Here is a 13,836-nt window from a genome sequence, read left to right as displayed (position 1 = left end):
GATATTAGGAGATATGGTCATTTTATTCAGCATCTTGGCTGGATGAGAGGAATGTAGAAGGAACAGAGAAAACAAGCAGGTGGAGAGGGAGGTTTGTTCGCATCTGATTGGGAATGCATAATTTCATTCACCCTTGAAAATGATAGAAGCTGAAAGAAGTTATGAAAATATCAGATGAGAGTTACTCCGAGGCTCAGGAAACACGGGCTGGGAGGATAGATCTCAGGTACTATCAGAAAGGACCTGACCTGCTCACCTGTGACTCGGGTAGAATCATTCTAGAAGCATTTAGCCCTCATGTTCTGTGTCCTGGTTTTGAATCTCTGACATATCCTGGCCCCAGATGTTTAACACAAGTACTCCATTCATCTGTCTCCCAAAAGATGCATACGTAGGCAATGTACTAACTTTGAAAAATAAAATAAAATAAGGGCAGAGATGATGAAGTAAATTAAACCATGGTATCAATACTATTGAATTAAGTTCTGGGTAATCTATCTGTGTTCTACTGTTTAATCCATTTTTAAAGTTAAAAAGAATTCTATATACAACATTTGTTTTGTGATTTGAATTTAGGGATGAATTAAAACTAAGGTGACTATGGAGGCAAGAAAGTAGCTAATCATTGCTGTAGGCTTACAGTTTGAGGAACTTCTGTGGAATGCTAGAATACTTTTTTTTTTAAATTTAACTCCTTATAAATCACATATTATGCAAGAAAATTAAAAATAAAGTCAGAGGGGGACTTCCCTGGCGGTCCAGTGGTTAAAACCCTGTCTTCTGTTGTGTCTAATATACTGAATTCATAATTTTATTTAATGTACTTTTTAGCTCTAGGGCTTCCATTTGATTTATTTTTCCAGATTTCAATACTCAAGTAAAATTCTCCATCTTTTACTCTATTTTCTTGAACATGTTAACCGTAGTAATTTTAGTCAGGTAACTTCAGTATCTGGATTAACTGTGGATCTGTTTCTATTGTCTGTTCTCTCTGGTTTTTCATATATCCAGTAATTTTTTATTAGATGCCAAATTTTTTTTTTATAAATTTATTTTATTTATTTTTGGCTGTGTTGGGTCTTCGTTCCTCTGTGTGGGCTTTCTCTAGTTGCAGCGAGCGGGGGCTACTCTTCGTTGCGGTGCGCGGGCTTCTCATTGCGGTGGCTTCTCTTGTTGCAGAGCACGGGCTCTAGGCACGCGGGCTTCCGTGGCTGTGGCCTGCGGGCTCAGTAGCTGTGGCTTGCGGGCTCTACAGCGCAGGCTCAGTAGCTGTGGCACACAGGCTTAGTTGCTCCGCGGCATGTGGGATCTTCCTGGACCAGGGCTCAAACCCGTGTCCCCTGCATTGGCAGGCAGATTCTTAACCACTGTGCCACCAGGGAAGTCCCTAGATGGCAAATTTTGCTTGTAAAAAGTTGTAGAGGCTTCAAATGTTATTATCCTTCAGGGAGGGTTTACCCCTTCCTCCACGAGACCAATGAGAAGAGTAGCCAATCTGGTACTGAGTCACAGCTGCATTGAGATCCTGGTAGGGCTCAGTCTACCTCTGTGTCTCCAACTTCCACCTGGGAGCCTGGAGTTTGCTCTGCAGTGACCCACCCCATCAGCACCCCAGCAGGTCTCAAATGCAAATCTTCACCTTGCAAGTCTATCAAAAGCTTCCTCTGCTTTTCAGAGGCTTTCCACTTAAATTTCAGTTTCTTGAAATACAGAGTTGCCCAGAATCTGGCACATGTCCTTGGAATTCCCCACTCGGTCTCTGCCAAAATCTCTGCTGCTTGCCTGTCCCCAGCAGTGGCCCTCTGCGGATTCAAAGTGTGGATCCTCAGCCTCATGCCTGTGTCCAGAATTGGCAGATGCCCTCAGGGCAAATAAAAGTGGCTACAGACATTTGCTCACCCTCTGGGTTTCTCTGCTCCCTGGAGTCTTTTTGTTTTGTTTTGTTTTTATTTTTGGCTGCGTTGGGTCTTTGTTGCTGCACGTGGGCTTTCTCTAGTTGTGGCGAGCGGGGGCTACTCTTTGTTGAGGTGCGCAGGCTTCTCATTGCGGTGGCTTCTCTTGTTGAGGAGCATGGGCTCTAGGTGCGTGGGCTTCAGTAGTTGTGGCACGCATGTTCAGTAGTTGTGGCTCATCGGCTCTAGAGCGCAGGCTCAGTAGTTATGGCGCATGGGCTTTGTTGCTCCACAGCATGTGAGATCTTCCCAGAGCAGGGATCGAACCCGTGTCCCCTGCATTGGCAGGCGGATTCTTAACCACTGCGCCACCAGGGAAGCCCCTGCTTTCTGGAGTCTTAACTCCTCCAGTTCTTGTCTCTTCAGCAGCTCTTCACTGCCTTCAAAGAGATGGATTCTGACATTTCTTTCTGGCTTTTCTAGTTGTTGTTAGTGGGAACGTTGGTCTGCTGCAAGCTGCTTTATAACCCCTGAGAGTGGACATTCAATTTATTGATGGACCACTGTGTAAATTAAAAAGTAAAAGTGATGGGACTTCCCTGGCGCGTTTAGCAGAAACCAACAATTATTACTTAAGAAAATAGGGGTTTATTTTTCTCCCTTCAAAGGAGTCCAGAGGTCTGTAGTCCAGAGCTGATACCATCACTGAAGGTTCTTTTAACCTTCCTTTTGGAGAAAAACATTTGTACTTTGATGGAAAAGTACCCATTATCTGTTAACACACCCTTCCACCTGATCAGACCCAGGAAGCTATTTCACAACTCTAACTAACTGTAGGTAACTAATAGCAATGCAGAATTCCTGTCTGTAACTAAGCAGATTCTGTTCTTTCAGGTAAAGGTTCAAGTGTCTTCCCTCCTACCCTGTGGAAAGCCAGTTTTACCTCCATTTTCCATTCATTTCAACATTCCTTTACTCCATATGAATTTGTGCTTCTTGGCACCTTATAACATCTGCCTAATTTCCCTCATAAGTTCAATAAAATCTGTAACATACGTTCTTTTTTTTTTTTTTTTTTTTTTTTTTTTGCGTTACGCGGGCCTCTCACCGCTGTGGCCTCTCCCGTTGCGGAGCACAGGCTCCGGACGCGCAGGCTCAGCGGCCATGGCTCACGGGCCGGTGCCCAGGTTCGATCCCTGGTCAGAGATCCTGCAAGCCATGTGGCGTGGCCAACAAACAAACAAAGGGAAATTTGAATTTACAGTTTTCTTATCCGAACAGACCAGCTCTAGTATGGTGGCTCCACAGTGCAGACAAAGGGGCTTTTTCCATCTCCTTGCTCTGCCATCCCCAGGGTGCTGCCCACATCAGCACAGTCCCAGGTGGCTCACGACTACATCCACATTCTAGGCAGAGAGTAGGGGAGCCTCAGTCAGAAGCCACATCCTCACTTTTGCTTGTATCTCCATTGGCCAGCACTTAGTCACATGGTCACCTGGGCGCAAGGGAGGCTGGGAAATGTAGTCATAAATTTTGACAGCCATGTGCTGACCTAGGTCAGGGATTCCATCATAATTACGGAGCAAGGGAACTGGATATTGATTGCAGACAACTAGTTGCGAGGTTGTTTCTAATGATTCACTATTTACAGTGGCGAAGGTCATCTTCGATGTAAAGCTTTTTCTATACTTAGAGTTTTTGTTGTGGTTGTTGGTTGCTCTATTTTGTTTTGTTTTGTTCGGTGACATTCCCAGAAGTAGAATGAGTAGATAAAAGGGTACAGATCTTAGACTCTCCATACTTACTGATACATTCTCTTTACTCCCTCACCAGAATTGGATACTATAATTTTTTGTTGAATAAATTTGACATATAACATTGTGTACAGGATGTTACATTGACATTTATATATTGTAATATGATTGCCATTGTCACAATATTCATCACATTACATAATTATCGTACAATACTCTTGTCTGTATTCACTATACTGTGCGTTAGATCCCTGTGACTTATTTACTACTCGTTGAAAGTTTATAAGATACTATAATATTTTTTTAATCTGCCTTTTTCAAGGGAAAAAGAAGGAGCAGGGAGAGGAGGAGAGCTGAAGAGGAGGAAGGAGATATTTTGGGGCTCTTGTGATGTTAGTATGTGTTTCATACTAGCACGGCCAACACCTTCTGGTGTTTGCTTACTGGCTGTATTTTCTTTTTTTTTTTTTTTCCTCGGGCCTCTCACTGTCGTGGCCTCTCCCGTTGCGGAGCACAGGCTCCGGACGCGCAGGCTCAGCGGCCATGACTCACGGGCCCAGCCGCTCCGCGGCACGTGGGATCTTCCCGGACCGGGGCACGAATCCGCGTCCCCTGCATCGGCAGGCAGGCTCTCAACCACTGCGCCACCAGGGAAGCCCTATATATTCTTTTTTATGAAACCATTTGCTAGTGTCTGAGTTAGACCCTGTGAGGTCAAAGATCAGACTCACTCAGGAGCCTCAGATAACGGAGGATTTACTCTAATGGTTCACGTGGGAGCGTAGGAAGAGCCGAAGCTTCAGCCTCGTTGGGCCTCGTGGTAACACAGTTGGACTCCGTGGAAACTAGATTATAATTCTTGACTAGAAGGATCTGGGGCAACCCCAAGATTTACAGGATTGATTGATTTACTGCCTTCTTAGCAACAGGAGTTTGTTTACCTGTTCAGGTGTGTCTCTGCTTCTCCTGGTTTTGCCATCCACCGGCTTCCTCACCCTTGCTGGGAAGCCCCCCCCCCCCCACCTGCTGCATTAGCAGGTGCAAGTCTGGTATAATCAGCACTGTTACTGGGGAGACCCAAAGCACAAGGCAGGCTCAGCCCTTTGTCTCTGGGTTTATTAAAACACATCCATAAAGGTATCTTTAAGTTTTGTTATATCACAAGTCACACTACAGAGACTATTCAGATTATCTATAATTGTACCATTGCCTGGTTCAAAAGCTAAGTGAAAAAGAAAAGGGAACAAGACCTTACTTGGACTTATTCTACCAAACTTTGCAGTGTCCCTCGAGCTGCAGACCAGGGAAGGTAGGTACACCCCACCACTTTCTTTTAGCCAAAATAATTTTGAAGTAATGTTAACCAATTCATAAATGTTAGCCATATTTAATAAAACTTCCTCTATACCTTCTACTCTGTAAATAACTAATAATAATAATAGAATGATAGTTAACATTTATTTAGTACTCCCTATGCACCAGGAACTATTCTAAACACATTGCATGTGTTAATCATTTAATCCTCGTAACAACTCGATGAGATAAGCGCCATCATTACCTCCGTTTTCCAGATAAGAAAGTGAGGCACAGAGATCTTAGGTAACTTGGCCAAGATCACCCAGCTACTAAGAGGCAGAGAAGGATTTGAATCCAGTAGTCTGGCTCCAGAACCCGTGTTCTTCACCACGCATGCTTACTCATTGTTTTTACTGCTTCCTTGTTCCTCTGTTTGTTTTTACTGTTTGCTGAACACATATGGTTGAATTTATACAAGTTAATTTCTTATGCATGTGACTCTGTTAAGGAAACACTGGAACTAAACTAAATGTCCATCAATACACAACGTTAAATGAATGCTAGTATGTCCTTATTATAAACACGATGCAGCCACTAAGAAGAATGAGGTAGATCTATATGCACATAGAACATGGGAAGGTGTAAAACTGTAAGAAGCAAGTTACAGAACAATGTGTCTAGCATAATCCCATTAAAAACCCGGTGTATGTGTGTATGTGCATGTACAGATGCAGGTATATTTACCTCTAAGAACATTGAAAACAGCTTGGAAAGATCTCACCAAGAGGGATTGAGAGGGAGTGAATAGAGCCTTTCACTTTTACTCTTTATACTTCAGAACTGTTTTAATTTTGACAAGCACATATTACTTCTTTGAGAGAAGAGAGACTTGATCTTAAATTTCTATTTCTCCCATCGGTGCCTAGCACAGCAGATGCCTAGTCAATATATACTAATTTATAATAATTCCCTAGGAACACTTATTAGAAATTTCTGTTCTCTGATTACTCCATAAATTTCAAGATGAATCTATTTTGGACACATTACACGACCATAGACATACCCATTGTCTTTGCTAGGAACCATACATGCCCTTCCCATAATATGAAGAGAGTGTCAGACCAGAAGGGACCGCCTCTCCTGAAGCGGGTCTGACCAAGAGGGACACCCCCTTAGTCCAAAGAGGCTGCAGTGTGGGAGGTGAGCCAGGCAGGAGAGGCAACCAGACTGGAGAGGCTGCTGGAAGAAGGCAGGTCCCGGGATGCTCAGAGCACAGGGGCTTTTGTACTAGGGAAGGTCCTGCAGGGTCCTGCTTGGCTTCAGTCACCCCTTTTCTTTGATACTCCTCAGTCCTGAAAGGGAAGAAGTGTGGGACAACAAAGGGAATAAAGTTCCGCATAGAGATTAGTCATAAACTTAGTAAGGGAACTCTGTTTTAGGGGGACTCATTTTCAACAAGGGGATTAGCCTGTGGCAGGAGGAAGCCCCCCAAGTAAGACAGTGCGGTTAGAGGAGAGAGAGAACAAAGGAAACATGATGTCAGACAAGGTTGGAGGGATGAGCCAGCCTCGTGGGGCCCAGCATGACTGCCCCTTGGGAGCAAGAATCCACTGAAATGGTGAGAACCAGTGTGCATGGTAGGACTGCAGAAGAGCGGCCCAAACCAAGACATAGCTAGAGATTGGACCTTCCAGGGGTTGTAAGGGATGGGCTGCTGGAAGTGGGCAGGACAGAGGGGTCAAGGTCACTCCCACGTTTCTGGCTGGGTGGACAGCAGTACCAGTCACTGAATGGGAATGGGAGGCCCTGGAAGAGAACTGGCCTGTTTCATTTCTGTTTTTTGTTTTTAGGAGGGAGAGGTTTGGAAGGACTCAAAAGTTCAGTTTTGGAGATATTAAATTTAAGTTTGGAAACGTCTTAGAGATGGGCAAGAGGGATGTCTGGGAAGAATATGACTAAAAGAGGAGAGATCTTGGCTAGAGATATAACTATGAGACATCTGTGCTCATGCACAGAAATCGAAGGCATAGGCGTGGATGCGTAAGAAAGCACAAGGCTCAGAGCACAGAGATGAAACGTGGTGCAGGGGACTTGTCAGAGGCTCAGAGCTCTGACAACGATGGGTCCACCTTCTGCAGATATAAGGAGAATGAGTTTTGAGAAACTGCTCCAGCAAATGTGCCAGCCTGAGTGGTCACCAAGAAGAAAACTAGTGAGTGCGGAGCAGGAGCTGATTTTTGCAGTGAGGATGTGTAGAGGAAGCACAGGTGTCAAAACAGAAATGAGATTCGGGCAAAAGCTAGATACCTGCACAGACATCCCCAGGAACCAACAGGCAGAAGGTGCTTTGGTGGTCGCTGAGCTAAACATTACCCAGAAAGGTGGGTTTGAGCATTTTGTCAGTTTTTTTCTTTGCACACTGTGAAATTACTGAGTGCAGCACGCACTGACTGTATAGTGGGAAGTATCAATATCTCCTCTTCACGTCGGAGGAGTGCCACAGGCTGACAGCATAAGTGCCCAGGAAAGATGATGCTGACACCACAGGAGCACGCAGAACCAAGGAAGGACGCAAGAACTGATTGTATCATCAGCTGATAGACCATAAAAAAGAATTGCTAATGATGGATCATGGCATGATTTCTTTTTTTTTTAAATTAATTTTTATTGGAGTATAGTTGCTTTACAATGTTATGTTAGTTTCTTGCTGATCACTGCATGATTTCTGGCTTATAACTCGAGTCCAAAAACTTTTGTGGCATTGCTGTAAAAAAACCCTTCCTTTCTCTTATACTTATCTATGTGGAAGTTTCTCAGCACCAGCACCTATAACAATAAAAAAAAGGAACTGATCTGATGTTAATGTATCTTATTCCAGTAGAGAGATAAATAAACTGATTGGGAGAGAAAAACAACCTCATTCACCTCATTAAGAGATGCATTTCCAATAAAAATTTACTTTTTTATGTTTAACAATTATTTACCAAAATTAGCAACCAATATATATTGCTTTAATCAAATACATGTTACTAATAATGGCAATGATAACCCTAACCAGAAGAAACTTTTCAGTACTTAAAGACTTCTGATCATAGGATATAAACTTTCCTTAAATTTTAATTTATATTTATGTTGCTGAGAAACCTGATAGGAATAATTCATAAAAGACTTCCAAACATAGCATGTATTATACTAGGATAAAGTTAGATGTGGGAAGTGGTTGGAAAGACAAGTTTAGGAAGAAAAAGGAACAGTTAAAGAAGAACTTATATATATTTATTTATTTATTTATTTACTTTTCTTTTTCTAAATCCCAAGCTCCTAATTTATCCCTCACCCTTTTCCCCTCTGATAACCGTAAGTTTGTTGTCTACGTCTATGAGTCTGTTTCTTCTGTTTTGTAAATAAGTTCATTTGTATCATTTTTTTACATTCCACATTTAAGTGATATCGTGTGATATTTGTCTTTCTCTGACTTACTTCACTTAGTATGATAATGTCTAGATCCATCCATGTTGCTGCAAATGGCATCATTTCATTCTTTTTTATGGCTGAGTAATATTCCATTGTGTATATATACCACATCTTCTTTATCCATTCATCTGTTGATGGACACTTAGGTTGCTTCCATGTCTTGGCTATTGTAAATAGTCCTACTATGAACATTGGGGTGCATGTATCTTTTTGAATTAGAGTTTTCATCTTTTCTAGATATTTGCCCAGGAGTGGGATTGCTGGATTATATGGTAAGCCTATTTTTAGTTTTTTAAGGAACCCCTATAATGTTCCCCACAGTGGCTGCACCAATTTACATTCCCACCAACAGTGTAGGAAGGTTCCCTTTTCTCCACACCCTCTCCAGCATTTATTATTTGTAGACTTTTTGGTGATGATCATTCTGACTGGTGTGAGGTGATACTTCAATGTAGTTTTGATTTGCATTTCTCTAATAATTAGCAATGTTGAGCATATTTTCATGTGCCTGTTGGCCATCTGGAAGTCTTCTTTAGAGAAAAGTCTATTTAGGTCTTATGTCCATTGGGTAGTTTGCATTTCTTGATGTTGAGCTGTATGAGCTGTTTGTATATTTTGAAAATTAAGCCCTTGTCTGTCGCATCATTTGTAAGTATTTTCTCCCATTCCGTTGGTTGTCTTTTTGTTTTGTTGATGGTTTCCTTTGCTGTGCAAAAGCTTGTAAGTTTGATTAGGTCCCATTTACTTATTTTTGCTTTTATTTCTTTTGTCCTGGGAAACTGATGATTTATGTCAGAGAATGTTTTGTCTATGCTCTCTTCTGTGAGTTTTATGGTGTCATGTCTTATATTTAAGTCTTTAAGCTATTTTGGTTTTATTTTTGAGTGTGATGTGAGGGAGTGTTCTAACTTCATTGATTTACATGCAGCTGTCCAGCTTTCCCACTGCCACTTACTGAAGACACTGTCTTTTCTCCATTGTATATTCTTGCCTCCTTTGTCAAAGATGAATTGACCAAAGATGTGTGTTTATGTATTTTTAAGTGGTGGATATCAAATTGCTATGGTATTTAGATATCACTGCATGTATAGCCAAGAGTCACATAAGTCTTATTTTAAAATATGTTAATAGCTGCACTAAATTTGGAGTTGCATCCTTTTAAGCTTGTGATGGAAAATTTTAGGTGGAAGATTGAAAATTGTGAGGGGTAACTTTGAAGACAGCACCTTGCCACATTTTGGAATCATCCCGAGTTTAGGGCTCTCTCTGTGGCGAGATTCAGAACTTGAGTCTGTCATCAAGCAAGAACTAAAAGTGCCATGTTCTGAAAGCCACACCCTCCCTGGGATCATCTCTATAAATCATGAGCCAAGTAGGATTCAGTCCACCTGTTCGTACTGGACCATCACATCCTATCTCCACCTTGGTTCCCCTCCCCTCAAAAGCAGGAAGAGATTTCACTCCTCTACCCAAGCTCGGAATCAATCAGGAGGACAAAAAAGCGAGACAGAATAGTACCCTACACACCTCACGAAGCGGGTTGCTTGATGATCTTTCATTAATTTGCCACAGGTTTATTGAGTACCTACTATGTGCAGGCGTGATACTCAGTAATCTACTGTTAGGCTGCCGTCCACTAGTGGAATCTGCCCTCTACTTCTCTTTTGAATAGCTTAAAGAAGCACTTAAATAAAAGAGGAACCCAGCAATAACTAACAACCATAGGTTTTCACCAAAAAAAAAAAAACAATTAAAATGATCCACGAACATTTAAAAAGATGTTCAACCCCTCTAGTAATTAAACACAAATTAACCACAATGAGAAATCACTTGCCTGCTATTAGACTGACATAGGTTGATAATATCCAAGTTTGACAAGGGTGAGGGGACTGGGAAATACGCTTCTACATAATTTTTTGGTGAAGACATAAATTGGTACAAAAATTTGAGCGAAAGTGAAGAATATTAAGCTTTTTTAAAGTTCATACCTTTTGATTTGTTGATTTCCCATTTAAGATGACCGTCATGACCCTGGCCCAGCCTGCTGCTGGGATTGTCAGGACCTTTGTAAGACTTTGATTACATGTCCCCAACCACTCACATTTTTGAAGAACAGCCTCTTGGGGCTCTGCTCCCAACACACTTTTCAGTGCCGAGAATGGGGAGGGGAGTGGACGGGTGCCCGACTCAGCCACCCGGGGATGCAGGGGCTCAGGCGGCACTTCTCTCTCTATCCCTGCCCTCTTTCCCCACCACACACACACACACACACACACACACACACACACACACACAGGGAAGGATAGTAAGAGCACTGGGCTCGTTTTCCTTCCTGTCCATAGGAGATTAGATTGGATGACCTCTCTGAGTTCCCCATCCAATTAGATCGGATGTTCCTCTCTGAGTTTAACCCTACTTCTGCCCTCAAGGAATCTATAATGTAGTAAAAGGAGCAGGAGATATATCTTAATTCATGCAAACATTTATTGAATGCTGCTAGGCAATAAAGTTTAAAGTATATATAATTTTTAATTTTATTTTTTTGGCCACGCTGTGTGGCTTGCATGATCTCAGTTCCTCGACCAGGAATTGAACCAGGGCCCCGGCAGTGAAAGCCTGGAATCCTAACCACTAGGCCACCAGGGAACTCTAAAATATATAATTTTAAAACATCATTTTTTCATAGAGAAAAAGACACAATAACTAAATACAATATTAGGAATGGAAGTAAATATTTAGAATGAGAAAAATATGTTACAAATTTTTTTAAGTTGAAAAATACCACAAACGTTATAAAATCCAGAAAAATAAAATAGAATTATTAATTATCTGCTACACCTTTATAACATTTTTTCCTTATAGTTTCTGGCTACAAGTTCTTTGGCGAACTCTTTAAAGGACAATAATCTTGTCAGAGAAATTAAAAAGATGGTCTTCCCTAAAAAAAAAAAAAAAAAAAGATGGTCTTCCCTCCACCATGGTGGATAAAAAGTTAGTGATTTAGTAATTTAGAAAAGTTTCCTTCACCTTCTGTGCCAGTTGTCAATTTATTGCTTCTCAGCTCCCAATATCTCTTCGTTGTTGTATAATTAATTAATTAAGCTGGACCCTGGAAATATTTGTTTGCCAGCTGCTATGTGTTAAGTTTCGCCAGCAGAGGGCGCTGTAGGGACACTGGAGGAGAAAGGGGTTTCTCTTCCTGGTTCAGGTGCGTTCCTGGTGGCCACCTCCTGTAGCACAGGGGGATCCGCCAGCATCTGGCTCCTGCAAGACACAGGGTTTCCAGCAGCACGTGCGGCTTCCGCAGCACTTAGCTCCAATGATTCCCAGCAGCCAGTAGCTCCCTTGGCACCCCCGGGGCAGCTTCACGGGGGGTTGTGGCCCGTAAGGCACTGTCCTGTGAACAGATTCCCCTGGCATTTTCTCCCATGGCTTTGGGGCAGGTTCTAAAGCATGACACCTCCCCGTGGATGGTCCCTCTGGCACCACAGGGGCCGATTTCCAGCAAGTTCTGTCAACCTGGCACCTCACTGACTTCTCTGCCTTGCAGCGAACCAAGACCTCTCCAAGAAGTTCTGGATCTCAGCCCTGCAGAGGGACCGCTTCCGTGGGAGCTCTGTCTCACCCGGGGTGATGGCCACTCCCTGCATCTGCTGTGCCTGCGTTCTTTAAGTAAGCATCTTTACTTCTTTCTAGCCAAACCTTTATTACTCTGATCCCATGTTAATGTTAATTCTTTAAAAAAAATTTTTTTTCAATTGAAGTAAGTTGGTGTACAGTATAGTGAGTCACAGGTTTTAAAGGTTATGCTCCATTTAGTTAGTTATTTAGTTAGTTAGTTATTTAGTTATTTAGTTAGTTATTTAGTTATTTAGTTATTATAAAATATTGGCTATACTCCCTGTGTTCTACAATATATCCTTACAGCTTATTTTATACCTAACAGTTTGTACCTCTTAATTCCCTACCCCTGCGTTGCCCCTCCCCCTTCCCTCTCCCCACTGGTAACCGATAGTTTGTTCTCTATATCTGTGAGCCTGTTTCTTTTTTGTTATATTCACTAGTGTGTTGTATTTTTTAGGTTCCACATATAAGTGATATACAGTATTTGTCTTTCTCTGTCTGACTTATTTCACTTAGCATAATACCCTCCAAGTCCACCCATGTTGCTGCAAACGGCATTATTTCATTCTTTCTTATTGCTGAGTAGTATTCCCTTGTATATATGTACCACATCTTCTTAATCCATTCATCTGTTGATGGACACTTAGGTTGCTTCCATATCTTGGCAACCGTAAAAATGCTGCTATGAACATTGGGGTGCATGTATCTTTTCGAATTCGTTTTTTGGTTTTTTGGATATATACCCAGGAGTGGAATTTGGGGGTCATATGGTAGTTCTATTTTTAGTGTTTTGAGAAACCGCCACACTGTTTTCCACAGCGCCTGCACCAATGTACATTCTGCCAATAGTGTATGTGGGTTCCCTTTTCTCCACACCCTCGCCAACATTTGTTATTTGTGTTGTTTTTGATGACAGCCATTCTGACAGGTGTGAGGTGATATCTCATTGTGGTTTGCATTTCCCTGATAATTAGCGATGTTGAGCATCTTTTCATGTGACTGTTGGCCATCGGCACGTCCTCTTTGGAGAAACGTCTAAAGTCTTCTGCCCATTTTTTTAATCAGGTTGTTTGTTTTTTTCATGTTGAGTTGTATGAGCTGTGTTTATATCTTGGATATTGACTCCTTATCCATCACATCATTTGCAAATATTTTCTCCCATTCAGTAGGTTGTCTTTTTTTTAATAGTTATCAGTGTTTTTTTTTTAAGGTTAACAAAGCCTTTTTATTTTTTTTAGTATTTCTTTATATTCTTTATTTTTTTGCTGCGTCAGGTCTTAGTTGTGGCACGTGGGGTCTTCATTGAGGCACGCGGGATCTTTCGCTGCAGTGCGGGCTCTTCGTTGTGACGCGTGGGCTTCTCTCTGGTTGTGGTGTGTGGCTCCAGGGCGCGTGGTCTCTGTAGGTTTGCGGCATGCAGGCTTAGTTGCCCCACGGCATGTGAGATCTTGGTTCCCCAACCAGGGATCAAACCCGCGTCCCCTGCATTAGAAGGCGGATTCTTTACCACTGGACAACCAGGGAAGTTCCCCAATAGGTTGTCTTTCCATTTTGTTGACGGTTTCATTTGCTTTTGCTATGCAAGAGCTTTTTAGTTTAATTAAGTCCCATTTGTTTATTTTTGCTTTTATTTCCTTTGCTTTAGTAGAGGGATCCAAAAAAATATTGATTATGTCAAAGAATGTTCTGCCTGTGTTTTCTTCTAGGAGTTTTATGGTTTCTGGTCTTACATTTAGGTCTTTAATCCATTTTGAGATTATTTTTGTATACAGTGTTAAAGTTAATTCTTTATCTTA

The 13,836-nt window shown here is 41.9% G+C and overlaps 1 long non-coding RNA gene across 3 annotated transcripts in view; it reads left to right on the top strand.

Moving 5' to 3' along the window:
* LOC137229477 (uncharacterized) overlaps positions 1 to 13,836 on the top strand; it is a 35,336-nt gene that overhangs the window by 2,577 nt on the left and 18,923 nt on the right. For all 3 annotated transcript variants that reach the window (XR_010945694.1, XR_010945693.1, XR_010945692.1), the window contains exon 2: positions 11,967 to 12,088. This is a non-coding gene — a long non-coding RNA (uncharacterized lncRNA). The remainder of the gene's footprint in view (positions 1 to 11,966; positions 12,089 to 13,836) is intronic.

This window comes from Pseudorca crassidens, chromosome 8 (genome assembly GCF_039906515.1).
Source record: "Pseudorca crassidens isolate mPseCra1 chromosome 8, mPseCra1.hap1, whole genome shotgun sequence".
Taxonomy (NCBI): Eukaryota; Metazoa; Chordata; class Mammalia; order Artiodactyla; family Delphinidae; genus Pseudorca; species Pseudorca crassidens.
This window is presented reverse-complemented; position numbering and strand designations above follow the sequence as displayed.